The following is a 25,881-nucleotide window of genomic DNA, read 5'->3' as shown; positions in this document are numbered from 1 at the left end:
GGCATCTAGTGTCTCAGATGATTGTATTAAAAATCAGATTAGAGCTTAAAGGTGCTGTATGTAATTTCTTTGTACTAAACGCATAAAAATACCATAATATGTTTGCAGATATTTGTAGGAAACATGCTAAGTTCACATACTCGTTGCACTGAAAAACAATCCTACAGCCAGTTATTTTACTTTGAAATGTGCATTTTGTGTCAGAATGTCTGTTTTTGTTGTGGTCTGTGTGAACCCCAGGTTGCCAGTTGGCAGAAAACACACCATATTGTAGCCATAGAAGCCAGCAAACAATCTGGGTCAGAGATCGCAGAGTCTACCCGACCTAAAAAGCCTCTACATCCATCCTAACAGTACGTTTACACAACAACAATGTACTAAAAACGGAAGGATTTTCCTTTGCGTTTTTCGCTTACAGGCGACAACATTGTCAAAACGATCCCCATTCACAAGGATCTGTGAAAACAATTAAAAACGCTGTATTATTCATGCCAGGCCAGCAGATGGCGATGTCACTTTGTAAAGAAAAACTACTGAACACATAATACGAATGCGCACAATGTCACCATTTTCACAAATTCATGTTTCTGTAGTTCACACGGAGACAATAATGGTATCGTTTTCAAAAACTTGCACTTTGTAACCCGTTTTCAAAAGTTTGCGTTTTCAGTTCCCCAAAACGCCATTGTTGTGTAAATGAATGGCCAAAATGCATAGTTTTCAGTTTTTAGTTGAAAACGGTGTTGTGTAACAGGCCCTAAAGCTCTATGACCAGAGGCATATTAAAACACAGATAAATCCACTCAAAAACTTACAGTCTAAGGGTTGTTGCCTGTCATTCTCAATTATGTCTGGTTCTGTTGCATGTCCTCTATCTCCAAAACTAACCAACTGAGCCATAGGCCTACGTCACAGCAGTTTCAGGACAGCAGCGCCAGGCCAGCAATCAAGTTAGGGTGGGAATTATAGCCTCATTAAGCATAGGGTTTGGTGGTGGGGTGGGGTTAGGCATTCGTTATGGTGGATCATATAATTATAGAGAAGTTAGGGTTAGGGGAATTTTGAATTTGGACTGCAGTAGCCATTTTAACCTCTAGCTGTTAATATTACATACTGCACCTTTAATATTACTGTAATATTGTTTTGTACATTGTAATGAACATTTTTCTTTTCTAAACGGAAGCTTTAGGACAATATACAAGTAAAATTATAAATTAATTTAAAGGTGCCCTAGAATTAAAAATTGAATTTATATTGGCATAGTTAAATAACAAGAGTTCAGTACATGGAAATGACATACAGTGAGTCTCAAACTCCATTGTTTCCTCCTTCTTATATAAATCTCATTTGTTTAAAAGACCTCTGAAGAACAGGCGAATCTCAACATAACACCGACTGTTACGTAACAGTCGAGATCATTAATATGTACGCCCCCAGTATTTGCATATGCCAGCTCATGTTCAAGCCATTAGACAAGGGCAGAACGTCTGGAGCTGCACAGCTGAATCATCAGACTAGGTAAGCAAGCAAGGACAACAGTGAAAAATGGCAGATGGAGCAATAATAACTGACATGATCCATGATATCATGATATTTTTAGTAATATTTGTAAATTGTCTTTCTAAATGTTTCGTAAGCATGTTGCTAATGTACTGTTAAATGTGGTTAAAGTTACCATTGTTTCTTACTGTATTCACGGAGACAAAAGCCGTCGCTATTTTCATTTTTAAACACTTGCAGTCTGTATAATTCATAAACACAACTTAATTCTTTATAAATCTCTCCAACAGTGTGTAATGTTAGCTTTAGCCACGCAGCATAGCCTCAAATTCATTCAGAATCAAATGTAAACATCCAAATAAATACAATACTCACATAATCTGACGCATGCATGCAGTATGCATGACGAACACTTTGTAAAGATCCATTTTGAGGGTTATATTAGCTGTGTAAACTTTGTTTATGCACTGTTTAAGGCAAGCGCGAGCTCCGTGGGTGGGGAGCGTGAGCATTTAAAGGGGCCACAACATGAATCGGCTCATTTCTAATTATGCCCCAAAATAGGCAGTTAAAAAAATGAATAAAAAAAAAATCTATGTGGTATTTTGAGCTGAAACTTCACAGACACATTCAGGGGACACCTTAGACTTATATTACATCTTGTAAAAAAATGTTCGATGGCACCTTTAAAGCTGTATTGTTGGCCCTCTAGTGGTAAATAAAACTGAATGGTCTTGTGGAAGGTTCAGCTCTACTCCTCTGCTCAAATTTATATTGGTCTAGGCACCGGTGTAGCTACACATGGATGCAGAACATATTATCAGCGGATGAACAAATACTTAACTTTTTTAGTTTTTAGTTTTGTTTTGTTCTTGATTTTTCTTTGGTGTTTTGAATAATCCAAAGTAATTTTTTCTCCTTCATTTCTCCTTCGTTTATCTTCATACTACCCACAGACGGAACTGCTTTTCTCTGTGTGCAGATATGACGTGACACACACAGGCGAATAACTTATGTATGCAATTTCCTGCTAAATACATCCGACAACTCTATATTATAACTGAATGTGTATTTAGGTAAAGCAAAGACATTATTGGATGATGGATTCTTTTGCACTCATCAATTTTTTTTTATCAAAAAATTGCATAGTGTAGCTTAAATCTCAAATCAATATTTTATGTTTACTTATTTATTTGTTTGATGAGTCGCAGTGTAATAAACAGGATAATATTATCCCTGTACATTATCCCTTTTTTATCAGTCAGTGAATGTAACTCATGCTTTTGAATGGAAGGTATTGCACTGTGTTAACGCACACTGCCAATTATAGTGCTGTCCTCTTTTTAGATGCGGACCTGAAGCACTCACATGCCTGGCTCCGTAATTAATCTGTCTGATTTATTGGAAACATGCAGGGACTGCACAGCTCCTGGCTCCCGTCCTTGGGATGTCAGCCTCTGGCAGTAGAGGATATGGGGGAGGGTGGCTGGGTACCCTGGGTACATCAGACATCTGTGTCTTCTGTCCGCAGGGCAGCACCTTTCCGCTTCTCTTCCTCATAACAAAGCGGTGAAGCAGGCTGGGGTGGGCCGGGCCTCTCGCTCGCATGGCCATCGGAGCATTGGTCCTGGAAAAGTACAGCGCTTGTCTCCCAGCTTATTAGATGCTGTGTTTCATTACCTCCACATGAAATAGCCTTGGCCGGATGTTTCACTGCCCCAATCCTGTCTCTCTCATATCTTAGGAAGAATCCTTCTGAAAAAAAGGACTGCTTTTGGCACAGCGGCTAGAAGATGCCCTTGCAAATATATATATATGATGTTTTAAGGTGCTTGAACCTTTGGGAAGTGAAAGCAAAAGGTTAGGATGTGATAAGTTATTATTTATCTCTTTATTTAGAGCTACATATTACAAGTAAATCACAAAAAAACTTTAGGAAAGCTGAAGCTTGAGTAACTATATGCTAAATTTGGGTTGCTGAGATGTATGGAGGACAAGTGGCACTTAAAAATAAAATTAGGGAATCAAATTACATCAAATATGTATTAATTCAAAAATAATAAAATGTAAATAAATTACTTTTTATAGATAAATGGACATATTTAAAATATATATTTTAATAATGCAGTTATAATACATTAATAATTCACTTTTGAAATTGACAAATAGCCATTGATTTTTTTTATTAATATTTAACATTTTTAAATGAAATCCATTCATTTATAAAATAATTTAAATGAATTTATATTAATTAAAATGTTAATAATAACATAAATTTAAAATTTTAATAATAATTAGTAATTTATTATTTACATTTTATTTTTTTAATTAATACCTTGATATGTGATTTTTCATTTTAACTGTGGCATTCTGCGTCCTTTATAGAGATAAACCTCATCAGATAACCAGTGGATAACCATAACTAATGGAATACCGACCTTTGACCTACTGTAATTCACACACTACTTACAAGCATTAGTGTATCCTTTTATCTACATATAAAAACAGTTCTTCCATTCATGTCCATATGAGTGTGAAGTACACTTTTGAAGTGAACACTTTCGATGAAACAATTGAGCCATTATTTTCATAAAATTAGTTCCATTCATACACACACAAGTGATTTTCATTCCTATACTCCCTACAGAATCTTTAGCTGGGCCGGATATTTTCATGTAAAAGTTTGCATTCATCTTTGAGAGGGCCTTTACTGACTCAAAATCTCCGATATCTGAACCAAATATGTCCCAATGGCATTCCTTGAGGTCTATTCTCCAATCCTGACCACAGTGTTACAGATTAAACCAGTCAGTATAATGTGTTTCAACTAACTCACATGACATGACTAAGCAAATATGTCATGCATGACAAAAATGGAAAGAACCGGATGTGACACTCGGACGACAATTCAAATGAGACCTTTCAATGAGAAATGATCCTTCTCAAATAGATTTCTTTCTATAGAGAAAAAAAATCCAGGAAGAGGTATGTCACACCCACCCATACAACAGAGGTGAACTGCAGCAGATATTACAGGTTACTGCTATGAAGATTAAAAGGATTGCCCTGGATATGAATGAGAGCCCCTCTGTCACGAGGCTGACGGCCACACATGTGTATACTCAGGTGTCCGTGCTGTTTTCAGGATGAGGGTGTAGCTGCTCTGGGTACGTGGGGCGGTGCAGTGTCACCGCTTGGCGATGTGGCACTTCCTTCCCAGCCTGCCAGGTTATGTAAATGTGCGGTGCTAAGCGGAGAGCTGTGCTATAGTTGGATCGCCGGGCTCTATTTGTGGAAAATCAGCTGGGCGAACTGCTGGATCTGTGTCAGACTGTAAGATTGGCAGGTGTGGTGGGAGGATGGCTGCTTTTTTAGACAGGTGCTTGTGTGTATTAGGGACAGACTGAGCTCTTTACCCTTCTGGGAGGGAAGCCTTTCTTGAATATAGAATGACCTCACTTGAGACAACAAAAACAGTGTTGTCAGTTGACACAATCGCTTGTGACATGTTTCCAAGGTCATCTAGGATCTTAGAGTCAGTTGTAAGTGATGTTAGTTTGCTCACATTAAATAACGATGATTACTAAGGACAGAATTTTTTGAAATTCAGAAGAAAAAACAGTAAATTGTGCACAGCATGACACGGGTGACCTAGTGGGCAAAGGCTGCTGGGATGTGAATGTGGGTCACGCACACCCAAATCACTGTCACATGCTTAACTAGCTCATATCGCACCTCCAGCCATCAGGGCCATTACATAACCTGCTGTTGATTCCATGGTACTCTCAAAGACACAGCGCTGGTTCACTAATTACCAGCACTGCAGTGATGCAACAACTCCAAGGGTCCAAGTTATAAAATGATCTTAGCTGTTTCAGTGGACTCTAATCTTTAGGCCGTGTGTCCACCGAAGTGTTCTTTCCGAGGCTAGCGTATTTTTCCAATAGTTTTCAATGGGAGCGCCCTGTTTTTAAAATGCCCCAGAGTGTAATGAGGCGCTGAGCGGTAATTTCACACTCTGCGCTTTTTACCGGTCGCTTCGATATTCAACTTTGGGTAAAACCATTGACCATTGACTGTAAAAAAAAATATGGACGTAGATTTCTGAAGAGCATTTTTGAAGCGAAAATGAGGCCGCTGCCATCTTAGCAGCACGTCACCGCACGTCACTCCCAGATAACTGAAAATGGGCAAAGAGGCGGGACATGGTTGGAACTGAGGTGCCTGGTTACTGAAACCAAGCCCGCCTAGCTAGACGTGACCATGTTAGCAGGCAAAGAAGCTATCTATCTGTAGTAGATAAATATTAATAAAGATAACAAGTTATATCATTAGAAAGTTCTAAAGGTTTACTGTCAATCTACGGTGTCGTTTTTACGATATAGATGCTCCAGCACCAGTAATTGTAATTTGTGTTGGGAGTGCACATAACAACATGAAAAATCAAACGGGACTACATACCATAATGAAATAGCGATCACGAGATGAATCTAATCCATGGACACTAAAATGTCCATGAGTGTCCAATGCAAAACAAAAAACAGTACTTTTCCACAAAAGTCCACAAAAGCGTTAAATCCATGAAATATTGATATATTATCCATTGTTTGGATCTCATTTCTTTGGAATGATCTGCTCTCCATCATCATTCTTCAAGAAATTATGCAACCTGAGCAGCGTTTATATTGTAAAACTGTATATGATCGTATATATCTCACAAACAAATGAGCCCGCGTCCAAAGTATATTTTTTCACAATGCAGCAGTTTTAGTTATTATATCCTCCCGCCATTGTCATTGTAGTAAATATGATGAACAAAACTGTTTATGAATTCTGTTTATCTTCCACATGTACAGAGACGCACATCTGTCTCGAGTCTCGACCATTAACGCAGCAAGCCATATTATTTTACAATTGTATATATTATTATTTTATAATTGTATAAAATAATCCTGAAAAAAAGCACAAACACGGCAGATATGCCAAATTCAGCGGTTGGAATTAGCTGAAGTAAAGTGACGGCTCAGAGACAGCAGTGGCAAACCTGTCACTCAAGTTACCACGCCCTTAATTATGCAGAACTTTAAGGCTTAGTATAATTTATAATTTTTAGTTATAAAAAAAATTCACCCCCATCAGAGTTGTCACGAAGGTCAAAATTAGCTGTATAGACCAAAACCACAATTTGATCCAAGCAGTAAACATGTTTTTTTTTCTGCTGTAAAGTTGGGCATTTTAACATGGGACTCAATGAGATTCTGCTCTCTTCTGGAGCATGTCCCTAGCAGCCAGTCGATGAATCGCAGTTTAAGTCACTTCCGTACTGGCTTCAATATTGGCACACTGCTTCAGTTATTACAATGGAAGAGAGTGAAGATGCATCATCCAGTCTATGGTCTCAACTGGAAAAAACGCTGTGCTGCCGAAGCCCTCTCACGCACTCACAGGTAGTCGTTTTCAGCTGGATAAAATCTCTTCTGGACACATGGCCTAAGCGTTTTGCTATGCATTAATTTATACTTTATATTTTTTATTCAGGGTAGATCAATCTCTGTACTCGATAGACTAGTGATGCAATGGTGTGCTTTAACTTCGCATGGCTTGGCACGTCAAATTCGACTCCTCTTGCAAGGCTGCACCTCGGTTTCCACTGCGTGTTGTCAGATTTTGTGTTAGTTACATTCCTTTGTTGTCTGGGTTGTCTTGATTAGTTAACATTTAGCCTGAACATTCTCTGATAAAGAAATCAAGGCAAGAGGTTTGGGAGCATGTACATTTGCTAACTCAAACTGCTTTCAAATGGAGTTTGGCTACTTTGAAACTCAGCATGTCAAGGAGAGTGTGTTCCGTCGCATGAACAAGGCTAATCATATCTGTAAGTAGGCCTTGGCCTTGCATGCGTAAAGGGAGATAAATTCCTCTCAAACTTTCACTGCCGGACAGGCCTGTTAACATGCACAGGACGATAAGGCATGGTCAATGGAACATAAGTGGGGCAAATACGATAATATTTGATAATATAAGAACCACAGACAACATGTTTAAGGGGTCATATTGTGTAAAACACTACACTATCCAAAAAAACTGTCAGTAATTGACCTTTGTAACCTTTGTAGTTTTCATTATTTTCTTTTGTAAATTTGTACACTCTTTTATGTCATTGACCCATTTGTAGAGATATGTTTATACATCTAATCATGCGACATTAGACTTTTTAAAAACAGATACTGTATGTGTATAATGAAACTATTTTAATTTAAAAAAATGCTTTTAGAATTTTAGTTAAATTATTTAATATTTAATCATATTTTTAGCAATGAATAAATCAGTTTTATGAATATGTGTAATGGAATTAACTCTGCTCACATAATCCTTTTGATTAATGATTCTTTTTTTTTTCTGTAAGTAGCGTATCAAATGCCCTCAGTTTGGTCCTCTTGGGACTAATGCAATTTGCCCTTGAATGTTGTGGGTCAACATTCCTCTTAATATTTTCTCTCCCGTGTAGTTCTGACCATGCACTGTGCTATAGGTCTTGCTGTGTTTCATGGTAAGGGAGCCTGACAGAATGCTGAATAATTCAGTTTAAACTAAATCAGGTCACACGGTTCATTTCTTTAGCTGTGGCTCAATCATAAGCTCACATACCAAAACTACCATTGTAAAATCCATGTCCATGATTCATCACACCTCCCATCCCGAAGCATTTTCACTCTTACAGTTCCCTGTTGTTAAAGAGGTTTTCTGTAAACATCGTTTTACCATGTAAAAGGGTGGAAAAACACGCTAATGCAATGCATGTTTGTTCTAAATGATGATCTTATTTGGTCCTGTTTTTCATGCTTGGATGTTAAATGAATTGCATAGCTACATGCTCATCAAATACTCTGTTTCACACTGTAAATTAATATGAGCTTGTTTAATCTCTCCGCAATGTGCGTATCATTCAAATAAGTAACACAAATAGCACTTAAAACGTCTTCTCATCACATCCTGCGATTTCAGGAACTTGTAAAGTCCAGCCCTACCTTAAACAAAGAGGCTGTTCTAGAACTCCTGCCGTCAGCTTGAGAAGTATGTACTCTGAAGTTAACAGCACATGATGTAAATATAGCTAGTGCCTTGTCACTGAGGTATTGCCTTTCTGGCTGTTGCAACTATCCAGGATGTGGCTCAAATCCCCACATATTCACTCATCTGAAAATTAAAGGGCATTTTCTTCTTCTTCTTCCTGTGATTGTTTGAATATTTATGGTGATGTGAAACAAACATAAGATTTATATTTTGCTTAATGATGCATAATTGTCGTCTTTGTGCGGCTCTATCACAAACCATTATTTTTGTTTAGCCAGCATTCATCATGACTGCCATTGCCAGTCATGTGCGGTTATGTGACATGATGGCCAGTGCTGAGTCATGCTGCGTCTATCATGAGTGTGTAGGTGTGGTCCTTTGAGAAAATGGCCAAAAACTGAAAGTTGCGCTCAGCCGTGTCACATTGAACAACATTCACAGTCCTCCTCGCAGGGAGGGGAACAGCTGCTGAGATTCAAGAGTGCGTATTTTACCCTTACCTACTTTTGCATGGTGAGCGCTGGCTCTTTAAATTGCTGTTAAGTGTCATCTCGCACGCACTTGCCTGTGCTGAGTCATTGGGTTCAGGCTGGTTTTGTAACCTCCGCCCAGCAGGACTTCTCATTGGCTCGAGTCTTCACTCAGCCGCTTGTGTGGTTGGCTGCCAGGCCCACTAATCAGTTCTCCTTTGCAAAAGGCAGCTCTTAAAGTTACAGTGGCTTCACTCTGATTCTTCTGGGTGCTGGTTCACAGTAAACAGGGTGGGGGTTAGTCAAAAGTTGGGCTATTTAGATCAAATTAAAACATTAAGCGATTAACATGACGCTGACAAATTAGTTAAATATTATAAACAAGACATACAGTAATAATTGGATGGTAGATGATTAGATGAGTATTCACATTCATAGGTTCATAAACGGACTGCTAGAATGCACACTTTTTATTAAAAAAAATTTATGTATGTATATATATAAAATGCCAAAATAATGGGTACATTACAACACTACGGGGAATAATACCAAAGCTACAAGATAAAATCTAAAAGGTATCATGATCAACTCACAATTACCATAGCCATAACACATTTTCATAGGAAAAGTAATGCCACATTTCTATTATTAGACTGCATTTGACAAACTGATATTTTATATTAAAAAAGGATGCCTCACTGAGAGAAATAAGATCCTCTTCAAGAGGAGGTCATTTACATAATATGTTCTCATCATGGACATGTATTGCTGAACTCATGCAGGAAGGCACTTGCCTGGGAGTGGGCCGATAGATTCCTGGAATCCATTTAAGAGGTGGATTAATGTGTCCTAGGAGGGACCAGTTCTGTGCACCAGGTATATTATCACAACATTAACCATAACGTAACATGTTCTCAAACTGTGTTTACGTGTTCACATGGGGACAAACTGAGTGGCATTTAATAACTAAAATGAAGAGGTTTGTCTTAAGTCTCCTAACACTGTGATGTGTCTAATAGATAGGAAAATGCCCAGACAGTGCCAGGATCAGGATCAGGCAGAGAAAGTGCCCTCCAGGACTTACACCAGATATACTTAATGTCTACAGTCTCTTAAGTAACAGGATGTAGGATGTCTTGCAGATACCACTCGTGGAGATGAAGCAAATTTGTATGACATTCAAATTTGGAATATTGTGACTGGGTTGTAATGACCTTTCCCCCAAAGCTGGTAGCACTTTGTTTATATAAATAATCAATAGATTTTCAGGAAATGTCATCCATGTGGGAACAGGACAGGAAACTGCTTCGTTAATGTGTTTATGTCACCACCTCCAAATCAGTATCCAACCAAGGAGTCTCCAGTTAGATCTGAAAGCAATAATTTCACTACAACTCTACTATGTAACCTAATGTAATTATATCTCACTGTGTTCCGTTTATCATTTTTGACAATATATATTAATGTCATTAAATTAATGTGAAATAAAATGTTGTTGGTGGACTTGACAGTCCCAGAGTTAGTGGTGTGGGAATGTGGAATGAAGTGGAAGGAAATGCTGTCCTTACAACAGTGACCAGGCAGTTGGACTGTAGTCATGCAGAAAAGGCCAACAGACCCTCTCTTGCAGCATTCAGTTATGGACTGATATATCACTTTGATAAAATACTGAACTGGCTGTGTAGTACATGAAGAAATATGGATGGAATGACATTTGCACATGAAGAAACAACATTTTTTGGTTACACACAAGCTATCATCTAAGTTCACATGCTGTGAATATTTACTGAGGATACAGCGGAGTGACTGATATTGTTTTTGAGTTTCTGAAACTCACATCTACAATAACACTAAACAATAAGATTAATTATCATCCTACTGTATTCCATACAACACAATGTTCTCCTCCATTTTTAAAGCCAAACACACAAAGAACGGCAAGGTCTAAAATTCTGATTGTAGAATAAAAGCCTGTGTTTTTCAATGGTTTTCTCTCCTTCAGTGGCAGGAATTTGCATTTTTGTTCAAAAATCCCTCTAGATTCAGCAAGCCACCAATTAAGGTTTCCGTCCACAAAATGAGCAATAGCATAAATGGCAGACAGCTTTAATTTTCACCAGAAACCTCAGGAATCATTTTTTTTTTATAGAAAATGAAATGCAGCATTTTTCCTTGCTGAGTTTTTTTTTTTTTTTTTTTTTTTACCTGACTCCAGTCGCCAGTTCTGCATAACTTGAATTAATTCTGATTCATTGTATTCAATCTACTCTAATACAATTGTAGAAATGCACAACTGCCATCGATTCAGGTTAAATTCATTTCACAAGTGCAAGATTACAGAAATAAAATGGTCATGTGACCTCAACATGGCGGCCACCATGAGTGGACCCTCCGGCCTACATTTAAATTAAATCACCTACTGATATGGCTAAAGTATTTATCTTTCTGTGAGTGTACATCGTTTTAAAAAATATATAGTACTATTTGTTTCTTTATGTAAACGCCTTTTAATAAGGAAAGATTACTGAGTGCACTCTTAATAAGTCAGAAAATAATGTGGACGTGAATATGAACCTATAAAAGGCTGCTCACAGCTTGAGTCTCAAAAACAAGGATAAAACAACGTCTGTGGAAATGTTGAAGACATTACGTCTGAATTGTATCAAAGTGAAGTAAGATTTAATAGGAGTCTGAAAACAGTTATCCAGTCCTGCTTACAGAGGTGCTCAGTCATTTGCTCTTTAGAAGAACCGTGAAAAACGCCTGTCGGAGAAAGATAGCGTCATTGGACAGTGTGCTTTACACCCGTCTGACTCAGAGCATGGCATTGGTGTGCAGGCCTGACATTCATGATCGGTCATAAGTGGGCGTTACTCCTGGTCTTTGACGTTAGTGTTTGATTGGTCAGCTGTTGCTCTTGGCGTCACTGCGCTGCCAGCTGATCGGGAGGAGAAGCCGGTATGAGGGGAGTTGAAGCGGAGACTCAGGACGCAGCGATATGTGGGCTAGATTGTGACATTTAGGACGCTAGACTAATGGTGTCGTGTTGGAGTTGAGTAATTATATGGTTAATGATTTTTATAGCACTCTTGTTGTTGTCTGTGTAGCTTAGGATTTGATGTTTTAGCTGAGTCGCGCTTTAGCTCTTTGATTTCAGGAGTGATTTGAGATTAAGGTGTGGCTTTCAGCAAAAGGACGAATTACTTAAACTGTAGCAGAACTTGAATTAATTTCTTGGATTTTTAACCTTGATTTACTGTTAGAGTAGGACATTAAAGTGGGCGAGAGAGACTGGAAATGGGATCGGGACATGACCCTGGTCGATTCGAACTTGGGTTCCCAGTGAGCCAACCGCTTTTAAATGTCGAGTGTGCGCTACCTTTGTACGCCAGAGCTCAGGCTGAATTGAATCATAAGGCTTTTCGCGAGAATTTGATGCGCGTGTCACTGCTGAGCTATTTAAATCCAGGAAGCATTCGATTACAGGACGGAGTCTAATCGTTCGATGACCGTTGCAACATTCTTTATAACTTTTCGGAAGTGTGAGAAACCACTTCAGAACGAATGGAATCTGTTACATTCCATTGGAGGAGATCGCGAGAGCGCTCGGTTCAGAGTTGAGCCGTACAGGGCGTGAGCCGTCCGCTAGCAGACAGTCTGAGGGGGAAAATCATTGCGAAATTAAAGGATGTTGAGCGAATATTGATATCTGATAATATCTGGGAGTCGAACCTTTTTACCAGCCTGACATACGAATCGATCGACGACAGAGATCGAGAATTCTACCAGTTGAAGTAGGTAGGTGTTGGACATTCCTCATTCAGAAGTTTTCGTTCAGAAGGTGTTTGTCGAAAAACTCAATACTGCACCGATATCGATTTGATATCGCTATTTATCAACTCCAGTAAATTTACAGATATCAGACAAGGTGCTGAGAATTTACACAATATTAACACGGACTACTGATATAACAGTGGGCGTTGCTCTGCTTTCAGTTAGCCTACAATATCAAACTCATATCGCCTGACGTATAGGCCTATATATTTTTTTTATTTTGCTTGCTTGGTTTTCTTAGTTGTATTATTTTTATGCTTCTTTTTAACTTACGTCAGGTGACATGGAATAGGCCTTAAAGGGATAGTTAACCTAAAAGGATATTTAATAATTGTTTATTAACCGTCATGATGTTTTAAACCCGTATAAACATCTTTAAAAAGAGATATTAAGCAGAATAAGTAGCTGCCATGATAGACTGCAAAAGATGGAATTGGTAGTTGTCAGACTACAGACACCTTCTTTTGTGTTTTACTGAAGGAAAAACATTAGTGCGAGTAAAGGACAGATTTTTAATTTTTTGAATGAGCTGTCACTTTAAGATAAAGCCTAATGCACGGAGTTTTTAGTCTACGTCTCTTTAAAGGTGACTAACAGGACACGGGAGCAACAGGATATTTTTGCTATACGTTAAATGGCGAATATCGAAATATTAGTTTGTGTAGTTGGATTATTGTAGCACATAAACACGTATTTGGTCATGAAAGAACGCGTATACATTGATTCCTGTGAGGCGAGAACATGGCAAATTCCTCAAGACCCCACCCTTTACGGTGCGATATATACGAGTTTTGTCCTCTTTTCCCCTCTTGGTTACTTGTTTCATTTTTTGTGTCTGCTTTCTCTCACTTTTCTCTTTTCACACACAGCCTTACATCTGGAGTGAAGACCTGAGTTTAATACCAGTGTCAACACTATGTCATTAAACGGATTTCTTCTTACGTCTGAAATGACGTCCGCCTGCTGAAGGTAAGTTATGAAATATGATTGTAAGAGGTGACAAGTGGTGAGGGTGATGTGTCAGAACTGATAGCAACTAATAGCAAATCATCTTTTTAGCTTCTACAATTGTATTACATATGAACTGATAAAATGTAATAGACTATTATGATGTTGTGAATTTTTTTTTTTTTTTACACAATCATCCAGACCATTATATATCAAATGACTAAGCAAGCAAGGCATTTTCCAAATCAGTTCCATCATATCACCAGATGATTCTTCTTTTGCACTTGAATTTGCAGATGGGATTAAGCAATTAAGTGTTGACAAATATCCTTAACTCATGTTTATGCAACCGTTTGAATGGGTTTCAATGTTCAAATAATTGTTTCAAGTAAAATACAAGATTTTAAGCCACGACACACCATTGCTATGTCATGTTGAAGCCAGTTTTTCATTTATTAATGATCTTTAATCTACACCACATAATTAACTGAATAAAGAAATAAAAAAGTAAAAGAATGTCTTTGGCTTTGTAATGTTAGTTTAAAACTATTTCTTCCTTGTTTTTGTTGCTTATGAGCTAAGAGTTGATTTTGAGATCTTATACCGTGAGACAAGCAAAAAATTGTCACATGACTGAATATGATCTTTGCCTTCCTTCATCAGATTTTTAATACATTAGTTGAATTACATTGAAACTACAATGGAAATTTGGACCATTTCATTTGTATAAATCTGTGTAAATTTGTGAAAAATGAAATGCCATCTACCCTGAATGAAAGTCAGTATGTCTGAATAAATGACGGGCTGTAAAATGATGTACTACATGTCAGTTGTATACACTTTTAAATAAGCAAGTTCAGATTGAAGTAGCTCATTAAAGAAGCAGCACACTACAGTTTATGGGGAAAAAAAGGAACATCTGTTCTCGTGCCCAGGGTAATCACCATCCGTAGGAAGGTTGGACATCTTGAAATATATGCGTGAAGGTCTAATCTTCTTGCGGTATTTTCAATGAATTTAGTAAGGGCGACTCTTATTTCCTGATTCCAGTGTCTGAGCATCTGAAGGCGGCAGTGTTCTTTTTTTTTTTTTTTTTTTGGTCAGGGAAATGTTTGTTTTGCGAACCCATTGTCTGGTCTTGCAGTTGCGTTCGCTGCTACACGAGTTTATTCTTCATTCATGCGTGGCTGGAAAGATACCGAAATCTATCAGTGGAGTTTAAATCACAGGATGCTTTATTGCTATTGCTACTTTTTCTGTTTAGTTTTTGACAGTTATTGGCTTTACTGTGAGGCCTTTATGAAACACTGAACTTTTCTATGTTCATATTTTTGCTTTAACCTCGGGCCCTCATGGAGTTGCGTGAGTAGATCTGTGCGGACGAATGGACCACAGCATGGAGCTCAGACATCTGCATGCGTGGACAGATGAGGAGAAATGTCATAGCATGGAGACTTTTGGAGCCACACCCTTAGCGTTACACAGTTTCGCTGTTCTGCAGGCCTCTTTGACATTTAGATTTTTTTACACTCTCATTTGCGTCGAGTTTTTAAGTGGTTTTTCTGAAGTCTTGGCATACATTCCTCCATTGCCTCCGTAATTGGTGTGGTATCGTGCCGCACAGACTGTGAGTGGGTTTTTCTTTTTTTTTTGCAGATGAAGCTCGGCTGTGACAGTGATTTGCCTGTTTGGCAGGTGGCTGTAGTTGTCTTGAGTGTGGGAGGGGAGGATCTCAGAAGAAGGTCTGCTGTTGTCTCAAGGACAGTGGAGCTTCCCGTCTGTGCAGCCCCGCAGTCCTGTGGGACCAAATGCTGGCCGCTCAGGCGGTTTGTGCCACGAGGTCTCAGGAAGTGAGCCTGCAGAGCTTGTCCACATTTTCACCCACAGTAACATTACGCAGTTAACTTTCTAGCATTATTCACTGTCTTAGTAAGGAGATGATTCGGCACTGTCTGTGACTTGTAGACTTCTAGAGTGAGTTTGCTTCTGCTGTCTACCCAGAGGGACCTGTATAATCTCCCTTTGATTAAATGGGCTGCAGGCTTTGTGCTCCGCACCGCCATGTAAGTGACCCAGTTTGGGGTTTTGTGCTATTGTTCTTCATTGAATTTCTGTCCTTGACATACAAGGCGGCACACATATATGTCGCAGAGATGCCCCAAACTCTAAATAACGAGCTCATTCATTCTATACGGAGAAAACGGGTTCGTTTAAATTCTGTTGACTTCACTCGTGGACTATTTAAGGCAGCCAGGCTAGTTCACCTCAGCAGTACAGACTGTGAGCTGGCCCAGCTCTGTGGGAGGGTGGAGTCAGTCCAGCTCGGCGTATCTCAGACAGCATGAAGGGCCTCTGCAGACAGAATGGAATTTATACCATATGTACCAGGCATCCCAAGAATGCATGGCACAGAGACTTGACCAACGGAAAGAACTGGAGAAAGCACAGTGGAAAGGGTGAGAGAGAGAGAGAGAGAGAGAGAGGGCGGGAGGGCAGGGTGCAGGAATGAACCTGTTGAGTATAATTCCATCAGTGTTTTCTAAGGAAATATTTAGTCTCTAGGTAAGTGCTGATGGACTGTAGATTTTGCATGGTAAAATAAAAAACACATTAACTATGAAATACACACTTCAAAAGTTTGGGGTCAGTAAGATTTTTTTAAAAGAAAAAAAAACTTTTATTGAGCCAGGATGCATTAAATTGATCAAAAGTGACAGTAAAGACATTTTATAAGGTTACAAAAGATTTCTATCGCAAATAAAAGCTGTTCTGAAAGTATCCTGAAAAATAATATATAACTATTTCCACAAATATAGCGGTAACACGCTTTATTTTAAGGTGACGTAGTTAAACGTTTCTTACTACATGTACTGACTATAGTAATAAAAGTAAATTATGCATAATTACAAGGAACTAACCCTAAACCACCCCTAACCGTAACTCTACAGTAAGTACGTCGTTAATTAATATTACTCAGTACTTATTTATGCAAGTACAATGTAACTACGTCACCATAAAATGAAGTGTATCCAAAATATTAAGCAGCCTGGTGCAGTGTGATCCAGGCTGATGAAAAATTATGCCCAAACAGAATTTGAATATTAGGAATAACAAAGTTAAAAGATAAATGTATTGCATTACCTAACAATGTGTTTAAATAAAACGAGAACGTATTTGTCTAAGATAGTAACTCTGATGTGAGACTAGGGACTAAGTATTTCTTTCTCAATAGATAAAGTTCAAAGAAGAATAGAATAAGTTGAAGATAAAGGAAGACAAGGTGCACCTTAAGGCCAGTTCACACTAAGAACGACAAGTATAACAATAAATATATTAGCATTCACATCAGCAGACTTTATTATAAACTCATGCTGCTGATCCGTCATCTGCCGTTTTAAATGCTTGCGCTCTTAAAACGGAATGGATTATGATTGGCTGTTAATGTATTAATAGTTAATCAGCTGGAAAAAAAATAATTCTGAAAGTGATTCCAACAATATCTTTTCTCTGTGCCTTTATTTTTGTAATTATGATGTGGACTTTTATATTTAGAAAGATTTTTAGAACTATGACTATGATCTTTATCGTTATCGGTTATCGGCTGTCTTTGGGATGTGAAATATATGCAAATTACAAGAAGTCTGAATTGCATGAAGTTACCTAGACACTTTTTAGCAGGGTTTCAGATCGGGGGATGGTGGTGTCTGCTGAAAAGCATCATTTATTTGAACAATTATTCAGAAATGTGAATGTATAGGACAAGATGCATGATAAAGTTATTGATAAGCTATTGTGGTTTTGACACCTTTCAACAAGTGATTAAAATCTCTACCAAGGTAGGCCTTAGACATCTGTGCATGACTTCCTCTCAGCGGAAATATAACATCTATAAAACAGAAAGAGGGAACCTATAATGAGACCTTCTCACACTTATACCGGAACAGGTACAGTAAGGTTAAGTGTGGATTATATGAGCATAATCATGTTGATATGAAAACATAATATAGTCTAATATAAGATAAATGATTAACTGATATTTAAGATATATAATGAAAATAAGGAGTAATATAAAAGATACATTTGTAATATAGAGAAAAGGAAAAAACAAACAAGTTTTCACCATTGATAGTTGTAAGAAATGTTTCTTGAGCTGAAAATCAGCAAATTAGAATGATTTCTGGAGGATCATGTGACACTGAAGAGTAATGATGCTGAAAATTCAGCTTTGACATCACAGGAATAAATTACATTTAAAATATATTTAAAGTATTTTCAGTTCCAATGCTAGTCTCGCCAGAGCAGTCGCACACAGTCAGTAACCAACCAATTTTGGCTGAGTCATTTGCTGTTTCACAGAATGATTGTAGTGTAGATTTTTCATTACTTTTAATGAAATAAATTTGAACAGAGAGATTCCTATTCAGTCTGATTTACCCATGGCACAGTATTAAAAGCATAATTGAGTCAAATCAAAGCTTTTGCTTCCTTTGCCGTGCTGGGAGAGGCAGCTGCCACTCTGACCGCTGCTAACATTGCGAGCAATGATTCAGAGTTCGCTGGGTGGGGTGGGGGAGAACAGGCGACGCTTTGTCATTATAACAACCAACATTATGAAAGAAGTTTTTAATTTGAGTTACTGCTTATTCATGGTTTACCAGCTGCATCAGCTTCCTTTTGCATTTGCTGCTAATACAAAATGTTCCTCTTGAATGCGGTCCAGTGTAACTGCATTGGAGAAGAGCAGGGAGGAGGTATGGACTTGCTAAAGCTATGTACTCATGCAAACACGCAAACAAGCAGCAGGGCTGCAGCACTCCTTAAGGAATGATATGCCAGAAATATGCTTGATTCATCAGGTTCACAGTGCAGGGTTTAAATGGGTCTTTGCCACAAGCTGTGTTTTAAAAAAATAACGAGAAGAAGCTGAAGCCTCGTTTTTAATCTCGGCCAGATGTTCTGCATTCTTTGGTGCTGCAATCTACATTTCAGAAGAAAGGGCTAAAGAAAGCACAATTACCTCCAAGTAATAAACTTCCCTATTTTTCTCAAGGCAGTACCCTGCAGCATGTGGCATTCATTGCAGTTCACATATGCATGTGTCTGTGATTTTTGTGCCGTATAAGTGTGCTCCATTCATGCCGGCAGTTGCGATTCAAACGGCAGTGTAAATGTGTGGGATGCTCATCGCACTCTTAAGGGCTCAAACCGCTTCCTCTGGCTACGTGTGGGTCCCTGGAGCTCTCATTTGAGATTTATAGAAACCCCACCCCTCATCCCTGATATTAGCAGGAGATTACATGAATTCCTGAAATGGTTTTGCTTCTTCCGCGTTGCCCCACAGTCATTTCCATTGTATAACCCAGCTGGAATTTCCTCTTTTATATCAAACTGTTTTGCCTGCATGTTTTTCTGTTTGTCAAGTGGCTGGAGGAAGTAGAATAGCAGTTCAGACGAATAAGTGATGGCTCTTGCTAGTTTCAGAGACCTTTCGCAACCGTCATGTTAGTTCTGGGGAAGCAGTGAAGGGGTGCTGGGATGCAAATGCACACTTAAATGCGCCACACCCCTTTTCCTTCTGGGTTCCTCAGATAAATTCACTTCCTGCTAAGCTCAGGCTTTGGCTAGACATTTCAGATTAAGGCTAAGATTACCTTCCTTGAGCGTGTTACACTTTCTGTGGCCATGACTTGGCTGTGACATCTTTGGATTTGTGTTCATCTGAGCTTTATATAGACATACATGCAGTGGCGGCTGGTGCAAAAAATATTTGGGGGGGCGCAAAAAACAATTTAGAAATGCAGGAATGAATAGGCTAATTGTTAAATAACCATTTAACAAGTGATATAATAATGTATCTATCTAAAACATGGAAAATTCAGTATTTAAAGCATGCCATAGGGCTGAGATCTAAAAAAAAAAAAAAAAAAAAAATCTGTATTTAATTAAAAAAAAAAATGATTTAAGATCCTGCCCAATATTGTCATAGAAACAATGTTCATATTGAAGGCTATAAAAACAAACATGAATGTAACTATGTAGTGTATGCTATAAATTATGTGCAAAAAAGGGGTCCAATCACATTAGGCCTAGGCTACATTCTAAAATTGTACCTTTACAATCTAAAAACAAAATGGTTTTTGAAGCAGAAATTAAATACACTAAACTAAAAATGAAAATAAATAAAAACAAAAGAACAGACTAATAATTATTATTATTTTGATTATCCCACAATAGTCACTTTACACAGTGCTATCGTACAAATACACTTAGTTGTAGGTTCGAAATTCTACATATGACATAATTATGTTCGCCAACAAAAACAAATTTTCAACAAATATTTTGAGCAAAATGTTTTTTACTCAGATTGAACTCCGTCTGTTCGGCGCGCGGCGGCGCTCGTTCACGGAAGTTTGTGCTTGCTGAAGGCTCGTCCACGCCTGACTGCAAAATGGAAATATTTTCTCGACTTTCGAACTTTTACAGATGGAGAATATGTCTGTGAAATGTAAATTATGCACTGAGTAAATTATTAAATGTCACTTCAGCTTAAAAAAAATTATTAATAGGGGTATTTGTTTCCACCAATCTCTGCACAAGTTAAGGTTACGTATGATGACGAAAGCACGTTAGTGCGAGCCCTCCCGGAACCCATAGAGATTGCATTGCAGTGCCTGCAGTTCGAAAAAAAAGTTCTTTGAATGGAAGTCTATGGGAGCAGTCGGGGCAAATCTCCGCCAGACTGAAATGCCCCAAAAGAGGCGGTACTCCATAGAGCGTGACTCAACGCTGATTGGACTATATCCAGAGGCAGAACAAACAGCCTAGCAGTGACAGCTAGCGTAACTCTGTGGTTGAATGTGATTGAAAAATCCCGTCACTTTTCTCACTTTGGTGGTGCGTCGCCCTATTGCCCTAATGAAGAAACCGCCCCTGCATACATGTCTTTCCCTGCACACACATGCACTACAATTCATCAATTTTTGGTCATCAGGGCACGCCTGCACCAAGACAAAGTCTGGGAGCCAAGAGAAAGAGCAGGAAGTATGCGTGACGTCTGTGTCCCGGACGAGCCCTTGGTAAGTCTTCCTGTTTACCTCGTCGTCTTCACAAACAAACAAATGTCATCAAGAATTCCTTTGAGTACAGGTGCGATTTTCTCTATAACGGTTTGTTCCGATCTCTTCCCCTTCCTGGCATCTGCCTTTTTTTTTTAGTCTTTTCATCTGTACATTAGTGAATGGCATCCATTTCTCAATGTCTGCACTTCTCCATTTCTCACTGTTGCCTGCCCGCCGGTTGACTCATGCCGTGATTCATGGCAGAATTACTGGAGCCGCCTCAGCATTTGAAGCATCGCTGTTGGAACGGTGATTGCCTGGCCTCTTCAGAGGGGCACAAAGATGCTTGATTAAGGATGAAGTCGAGAAGCAAGTGTACATGCCGCTCTGTGCATATGTAAAGGATTGTGAATAATGCACAAGACCTGCGTGACACGGAGGAGAATGGGTAATGGAGCGAACTGGACAAGCTTGGACTCAGGCATCTGCTCTAAAGTCACATAAAAAGATCTTTGGACACTCTGAAGTTTTCTTTCAGAATGTTTCAAAAAGTGGCTTCATGTGGCAAACTGGAATCTGTTAAAATGTTGGAGGCATTTGTTTCAATAGTTCTGCAGCCACCGACTTCCGGTTGTAAAGAAAGGGCTGTTTTTTCCCCCACATGCAGATGATCTGCTTGCATGCTGTGTCATGTGGCATTTCATAACCAAAATGGATTCTCATATCCCTCAGGGATTTAGTGGTTTCCTTCCAGAGATTCTTACTGCATTCTGCCAGTTTATGGTTCCAACCTCGCATTTTTCCACAGTAGCAGAAAGACAAGAGACTTTCAAACTCTGGGTGTGGTACTCTCTCTCTCTCTCTCGCACTCTCTCTCTCTTCTCATTTTCTGTACTGTACTCTCTCTGAAAGTCCCTGCTTGATGGGACAAGCATGAGAGGAATGTATCATCTCTACCGTTGGCCATGTCTCTGATGAGCGGCAAGCTTGCACCTTTTAAAGCCCGTTTTACTTAATAATCTTTATCTCGGCTTAGGAATGACCTTGCACTGCTTCTGTTCAGATAAATGCAATATTTCACTTTAATTAAAGATCCCCATTCACCCACCCCATTTGGTCACTTCACGATTATTAATCTCAAAGCTGAAGAGGACAACTAATGCATTGATCCACCGCTCACAATTAATGTGAGGCTTTGAATGATGTAATGACTGACGACTAAGTCAAGTAGGTGAATGTATCTGTTTAGACAGAGGGTGTAACAGTGCTTGCTTTGAAAATCTGACTTGTGACCTCTTCCCACTGTCTTCCAGATGTTGGGCAAGCCCATTAGATCTAAAACCCACCCTCTTTGCCAGATGGATTGAAGTGCACCTTTGTCTTTCACCAAGCTGTTCTGGCGACGTGAGCAAGCTGTCACACTTGGTCAGCACCACTAAACAGTTGATGCAACAGTTTGGGTAAAATACACTAGAACACTAGAAATGGAGGTAAAAATAAGTTTTAGCCACCACCCAGACTCCCATCTTGAGCCATCTATGGGCTATTGATTTATTGGGTCATTTGAAATGCTTTCTTGGAGCTAGGAAGGGCTGTAGGGAGGAAAATGTGACCAGACTCTGGAGAAAGGGAGAGAAGGGCACATACTTTACCATTTCCCTTTGCCTTGTGGAGCAGTCTGACTGTAATTGTTTGGGAAGCTTCCACAGCTTTACAATAAATCACTCCTTGGGAACACTGTGTTCTATGCGACAGGATTTGTAGGCATTGTGTGTTTGTATATGTCGGTGAGTCAGAGTATGTGTGCAAGAGAGACAGCAAGAGTTTAAACATGCTCCATTGTGTCCGGTGCTGACCACTTGTTAGCCTGTGGCTCTCTGAGCGTCTTGACTGGGTGGGGACATCAAAGGCCTTGCGACGGACTAGTGAAAATGTTGTTTTTTTTTTTCTTTTCTGAGAGTGGGTTGAAGAGAAGTCTCTGGCTTTTCCATAACTGCATGTTATCCAGCTCCATTTTGTCTGTGCCGCCCATTCAGTGGGGTTAAATCCATGGGTGTCACAACTTTGAGAGCACATTATGGTGTGATACTGGACAGTGGTGTGTGATTGTTTTTAAGTCTTGTAACTGAAGCTGTCGGCCCTCCCTGCCTGCAGTGTCCTGGACATAGAAGGATCTTATCTCCGCCTTCAGACAAAGGACGATTCAACTGCCCTGGTGTCTGATAACAACAGGCTAAAGACTCAGCAGAAGGGGGAAGCTACAACCAAATGTGATTTCCGTAACTGAAAACAAAATAGATGCAGCGAGCGTCCATTTCTTCTCTGGCTTTGTTCAGACTCTGATACGTATTTTCTCGCATCTGTTGAAGCGCAATATATCTATAGCATATTGTTTATCTGATCATTTAAAAAAAAAAAAAAAAAAAGGTTAGTATTGTATCGGTCGATATTGGATATTTAAATAAGCATGGTCATTTCCTCTAGTTTTACATTTAGATTACTTTTACCATCATCTAACTCTTAACATCTTATAATTTTAATAGTTAAATGTAAACTTTAACAAATCTCAGTGAATTTGGAAATTTAATTTCTGCGATTTGAAAAGCCAAATACTGTCCAGCAAAGTTAGCAACAGACTCATGTTGTAAGCGCAGGTTTTGTTTTGTGTGAAAACATGCCGAAAAGCAGCGAGAGGTTTTACAACGACAAAATATTTGAATGAATGAGTTATATGTATGTATCTCTGAAGGGAACCTTCAGGTCTTCAGAAAAGTTTCGATGCCAATTTCTTTTCGTCTTACGTCTGTGTAAAGAAAGCGCTATTTCTGTTGTTCCATAAGCGCCACCTACTGTCAGAGAGTGGATTTACATTTTCATTTAGCCTGTCAGTACTTTTTGAACATTTCTAGCATATTTTAACAATACCTTGATAATTTTGATAACTGTGATCATTTTGGTCACTATAGTCGTGATATGAAATTTTTATACCGTTTCATCTCTAGCACAGAAATAGCAACTCCTGCTTCAACTGTGACTATTTTCACTCGCAAGACACATAGTTTGCAAGAAGAGGGCTGCTCTGGCACCTGAAAATGTTAACAAACTTGTATGCCTTAGCTGCTGGTTAAATGTTGACTAGAAATGTAAGCTGACCTTACATTTCAGAATAAGTTGTGTTTTGTCTTAGTTTTGGCAATCAGTATAGGGTGTGATTATTCGCAATTAAAACTAAATTTCGCTCACTCTTTCCTCATATAGTGAACTGTCACATTCTCTAGAGTATATAGTGAAAGACTACATAGTACACAGTATATGGTGAAACAAGACAGCTGTTTTGGACACATGAAATGAATAAAGTGCACATTAAATGTCTCGACACAAAACCAAACGGTATTTGTGTGCAGTTTGAACTCAGTCTTTGTCACTCCACTGTGTTTGTTTCTCCACTGGGCAGCTCAATGAGTATGGGCAGATCATCCGTGCTGTTTGGCAGGAGTTGGCATTTCCGAGTCGTGGGTGAGAGTATGTGTGTGTGAAAGAGACGGAGGGAGCAAAGCTGAATGTGTGTGGGAGTGCCAGTCGTTGCTCTGTAAACTGGACCTTTTTCCGTGGTTCAGCGAGGTCAATGGGTTCATACAGGCCATACCTGACCAGCCCTTGTCCTTGAACTGCAGCAAAAGCTTTACAGCCATCTTTTCCCGATCAATGGGAGAGTGAGGCCCAGAGACAGCCTGTCTGTGAGAGAAAAAAAACGTAATCAGGAAATGAATCCATACTTCATGAGCTTCCCTGAGAGAAGAATGAATGGACTGGTTTTTGGCTGCATACAGGAGATTCTCTGGTTTAATGAAGCAGACGTGTTTGAAAATGAAACTAAACCTTTAAGTCAATTGGATAAAGAGAAACTTTTAATGCGGTGTGAGTGGTTGATGGTCTCCCTGCAGAAGAGTTTGAGCATGATCAAACGCTTGGGTCCTGCGCACAGGCAGCGGATCTATCTGTACTCAATTAAAGGCAGGAGTTGAGCAGAGTGAATGAATGCTGAAGCAGTAGCAGGCCTGTAATACCTCTGAGGCAAAGAGCACATGACTAGACTGCTCTCTCTCTCTCTCTCCCTTGTTTGCATGGCCGTGGCAGTGAAAATGGAAAAAAATCCACTATTTAAACTTTATCCCTGTCTGTTTTCAATTTCCCTGGATGATGGCTGCTTAAAGTGAATTTGATAAGCTTTATGGAATATGATAACTAGAGATGTCAAAAGCACTGGTACTTTTGACATCTCTAGGTGTCAAATCCCATAAAGATACTAATATTAAAGAATATAAGGTCTTTCTACAGTATCCGTATAGTGCCGATATGTGTATGTGCGTGTGTACTTTGTAAATATTGCTTGTGCCTTGTGATGCTGCAGCAGCTGTGCACGTGAATAGTCATATGACCTTTTTGATAAAAATGTCTTGGCAATTGATAGTCATTAATATTAATCAAACAACAAATGGAGAAAAGAGATCTATAAAATAGAGAATGCCAGCTGCGCTCTATTTAAGCTGCTAAATTATTTCTGTGCTTACTGAATGAATCAATTTAGTTTATTTTAAATCATTTGTTTTTATTCTTTTTTTACTTGATTAATTGAAGCAATGTTTTCTAAATAATATAATAAATAATAATTATTATTTTTAAAAACATTTTTAATGCATTTGATTCATAACATTTAAAAAAAAAAATTAATATAGATAAACTTTTAAATAAATATTGTCATTTTATTTAAGAAGGTGTGTTCAATAGCATATTAATTTTTTATCGGTATCGAGACTCATGAAGTTTTGCTGAATTTGGTGTTGATGACTGAATTTTACCTTATCGACCTAATGATGAATTATAATGAACTGAAATGTTGTACTGTAATATTTTTTACTATTATAACTAACGTTAAACTTAAGTCTTATTGTCCATCTTGATTCATCTCAAACATGCCTTTCTTTCTTCGGCCCTAC

The 25,881-nt window shown here is 38.7% G+C and overlaps 1 protein-coding gene across 9 annotated transcripts in view; it reads left to right on the top strand.

Moving 5' to 3' along the window:
• The first annotated feature begins 11,932 nt into the window (after positions 1–11,932).
• aipl1 (aryl hydrocarbon receptor interacting protein-like 1) overlaps positions 11,933–25,881 on the top strand; it is a 35,181-nt gene continuing 21,232 nt past the window's right edge. The window contains exons 1-4 of one of the 9 annotated variants that reach the window (XR_007180620.1): positions 11,954–13,651; positions 13,748–13,847; positions 15,483–15,676; positions 20,818–25,876. The gene's annotated coding sequence lies outside the window, so the exon portion shown is untranslated. Of the gene's footprint in view, positions 13,652–13,747; positions 13,848–15,482; positions 17,666–20,817; positions 25,877–25,881 lie in introns of those variants that run through there. The other 8 variants (XR_007180621.1, XR_007180619.1, XM_048162101.1 and 5 more) reach the window with 8 other exon arrangements.

This window comes from Megalobrama amblycephala, linkage group LG16 (assembly GCF_018812025.1).
Source record: "Megalobrama amblycephala isolate DHTTF-2021 linkage group LG16, ASM1881202v1, whole genome shotgun sequence".
NCBI classification, from domain to species: Eukaryota; Metazoa; Chordata; class Actinopteri; order Cypriniformes; family Xenocyprididae; genus Megalobrama; species Megalobrama amblycephala.
Note: the sequence above shows the minus strand (reverse complement) of the source record. Positions and strands in the feature narration are given on the sequence as shown.